This window comes from Triticum urartu, chromosome 4A (genome assembly GCF_056163025.1).
Source record: "Triticum urartu cultivar PI428250 chromosome 4A, HENAU_Tu73, whole genome shotgun sequence".
Lineage (NCBI taxonomy): Eukaryota > Viridiplantae > Streptophyta > Magnoliopsida > Poales > Poaceae > Triticum > Triticum urartu.
Window position 1 is genome coordinate 273852280 of NC_141876.1, and position 4161 is coordinate 273856440.

The window sequence follows — 4161 nt, forward strand, 5'->3', positions numbered from 1 at the left end:
CATTGCTTACTCGTTTCACACTCCGATACGTTTTTGCCACACTATGGTCTGAGAATTTGAGTTGCGGTTCCTTGTCCTATTGTGTTTCGGCTATTTAGGTATGGTTCGACATCAACATCACCGCCGCTCATCTTCGCCACGGACGCGTCATCGACAATGACCACTTCACCATTTTGACACCATCATCCATTATTGCTTACAAACAACCAACATCGAACACTAACATCATCTTTGGTATCGTGATACATCATTCTTTCCATTACATTGATAGCCATCATAGCCTTACTTTTTGCGTCGCTTACCCATCAAGACTAGCCTTTGAGTATTGCCGGCAACATGACTTGTGCACATTAGTGATCGTACTTCCCATAGCATACATGCATATCATTGGTGCATATCTTGGTATCATCTCTTGTGTCACAAAGTTGTCATCGCATCCACAGTTGCTATCTTGGTTTGTGAAGCATTGCATGAAAAAAGAGCTCAAAAGACAAAGATCCAAACAAGCTTTTAAGCAAAAGGGAAAGATAAGCAAAAAGCTTTTAAGCAAGAAGCATAGCATCATACAACATTAAGATTGGCATACTAGATCATCTTGGATCATATCATTGAAACACCATAAATAGAGCATACTTGGGAGAGAAACCATTGCATTTTTTCTTAGTAGGTTGTGCACAAGTCTTTGTACCCGCCTATTGTGCAATCGTGCTAGTGTCTCTCTAGTGTTGTGCAACAAGAGCATTTTTGTGGACTCCACATTTTGTCTCACCCTGGGTTGCACAACCCCATTTATCTCTTTGTGTGTGTGTTTCTGTGTACCATATTTTGCTATTGGTCTACTTGTTGCATTGCAAATTTGCGAATCTTTTCCAACATTATTGAAGCTCACTAACAATTGCATCAAATTTTGTGCCACCATCCTAACCGAGCTCCACCATAAGCTTTTACTTGTGTAGGTGTGAGAAACCGACAAGGATTGGTACCGATTGTGCTATTTCCTTGTTCCACATTGAGTGATCATTGATCCATCTTCAACATCGGTCAAGGTACATTTGGTATAAGTTCTTCTCTTTCTCCCACTCACATATTTGTTTGGAATGATGGATAGGCCAAGTACTTCTACCAACCCACTCTACATCGAGCAAGATGACGACATGACCTCCTACGTCACAAAGAGCCACCTCTTTGGTGCACAATGTGCTTTGCATCAAGAGCAACAAGCAATGAGTGAACACATCGACAACCTCGCCACCGACTTGCAACTCTCCGAGCAACGCACAAGATACTATTTAGACAACAAGCTCGATGACCACAAGCAAGATAATGATGCAAGAATGGACGAGATTCGTGCTTTGTTGCTCAACCGCTCTTCTTCCACTTCGTCATCATCAAGACAGAGCCGCTCAAGTCGACACTTCGACTACACCATCTCTGGCTCAAGTACACCGACATCCAATACTCTTCGACGTGCCACGCGCCAAGATCGTCAAGAAAACCGCAACCCTCTACACGACAACAACTCTCAAGAACAACGACATTGTCAAAACCAAGCTACCTTTGCGCAAGCACGAGAATGGCAACGCCAACGACAACACGAAGAGGAAGAGCGAGCGCGCCTACACCAAGATGCACAAGATGTCGAGGCAAAACGTCAAGAACAACAATTGCGAGAAGCTCAAGCACTTGAGGCGCAACAAGCCCTCCGAGATTCAAATCGAGCCATAGCCAGCCGAGGCCGACAAACTCGTGAACATCAAAAGGCGCTCCGTGATGAAGTTCACGAACGAATATATCAAGCTCGCGTGCTTCGTCAAGCTCAACAAGTTCCTCCACAAGCTCGCCAAGAACATCAAGTTCAACAAGAGGAACAAGACATTGCAAATCCTCCATGACAAGAGCAAGTTGTGATTAATGATCCTCCTCGTCAAGGACATCATCATCCCCGACCCAAACATATTGAAGAGCAACGATACAGGAAGTTAAAGTGCACCATGCCCAAGTTCAATGGAAGCAATGATCCCGAAGAGTACCTTTGATGGGCATTGAAGGTCGACGAAATCTTCCGTTTGCACAACTATGAAGAAGAGAAGAAGATCGCGATGGCATCCCTTGAGTTCCAAGACTATGTCCTCAATTGGTGGGAACAAGTCATTGAGCATCGAGAGGCAAGAGGTGAACCACCCATCACTACTTGGGAGAAAATGAAGGATGTCATGAGAGCACACTTCGTGCCAACCTACTACAACCGTGACCTCTTCAACAAACTCCAACTCCTCAAGCAAGGAACCAAGAGCGTGAAGAATACTACAAGGAAATGGATATTGCCATGATACGAGCCAATGTCACGGAAGATGATGAGCAAACTATGGCATGTTTCTTGAATGGACTCAATCATCCTATCAAGAAGATCGCCGAGTTCCAACCATACTCGAACCTCATCGAGCTAGTGCATCAAGCTACCAAAGCGGAATGTCAAGTGCAAGATGACTTCAAGTATGCCAAGTTCTCATCCAAGTCATACGGCTTCTCCAACAACCAAGCTTCAACGACTCCAACACCTTCTTCATCAACCAAGCCTTCTACAAGCAACGCGGACAAGTCGAGTTACAAGAAAGCTTCGACAACCTCAAGTCATCTTCCTACAACAAGCAACTTCAAGCCGAGAGCTTCATCATCATGTACCCCAACCGATGAGACCGTCAAGACAAATTCCTTCAAATGCTTCACATGCGGAGGCCGAGGCCACAAGTCCTTCGAATGTACCAACAAGCGAACCATGATCTGCAACGACGATGGTACACACGACTCCATGAGTGAAGGAGAAACGAAAGCACTTGAGCAATTCTCCATGCACCGACAAGTGACAATGAAGAGGAACAAGTCTGTTGTGACAAAGATTCAAGTCCCGCTCTCGTTGTCTCCAAGGTCTTTACTCTCCAACATCAACAAGAAGAAGACCAAAGATGCTATATCTTTCATACCAAGGCCGGCATCAATTGAAGGTCCGTCAAGGTCATCATCGATGGAGGGAGTTGGAATAACTTAGCAAGTGAAGAACTTTGCTCCAAGCTCCAATTGCCCAAGACGAAGCACCGACATCCCTACAAAGTTCAATGGCTAAGTGACTCCGGCACTATCCAAGTCAAGCATAGAGTGCAAGTCTCCTTCTAAATCAAAGCTTATGAAGACACTTTGGAGTGTGCTGTCGTTCCAATGACCGTTTGCCACCTTCTTCTCGGACAACCATGGCAATTTGATAGAGGTGTCATACACAACGGCCGAACAAACCACTATATCTTCAATATGAAAGGAAAGGAGTACGTACTTCGCCCTATGTCTCCAAGACAAGTGATCGAACACAAGCAAACCACTCATCATGGAGAGAATAGTGAGAGAGGGAACCACCAAAAAGAGAGTGAGCGCCACAAGCCCAAATCGAGTGCCTCCACGATGAGCGAAAAGAAGAACTTAGTTATATTTGCCACCAAAAGTGAGATAAGAGAAGTGTGTGAGAACCCATCAAGTGTCCTACACTATGTCCTTTTGTGTAAGGACGAGGCACCAAAAGCTAACTCCTCTCATGATCTACCTCTAGTGTTATCTTCTCTTTTGCAGGAATTCCAAGATGTTTTCCCCGACGAGCTACCTCTGAGTCTACCTCCATTACGAGGCATCGAGCACCGCATCGACCTCATCCCCGGAGCACCCCTTCCGAACTAAGCCCCCTACCGCGTCAACCCCAAAGAAACCAAAGAAATAAAAAGGCAAGTAAAACATCTCATAGACCATGGACATGTGCTCGAAAGTTTGAGTCCTTGTGCCGTACCGATCATTCTTGTGCCAAAACGAGACGATAGCTTTCGCATGTGTTCCGATTGTAGACCCATCAATGCTATCACCATTAGCTATAGGTACCCCATTCCACGCCTTGGTGATATGCTTGATGAACTTAGCAGTGCCACTATTTTTTCCAAAATTGATCTTAAAAGTGGTTACTATCAAATCCGCATAGAAGAGGGTGATGAATGGAAGACCGCTTTCAAAACAAAGTTTGGTTTTTATGAATGGTTAGTCATGCCTATGGGTTTATCAGAAGCACCGGGTACTTTCATGCGTCTTATTGCATTATGTGTTTCGCCCTTACATCGGTGAGTTTATTGT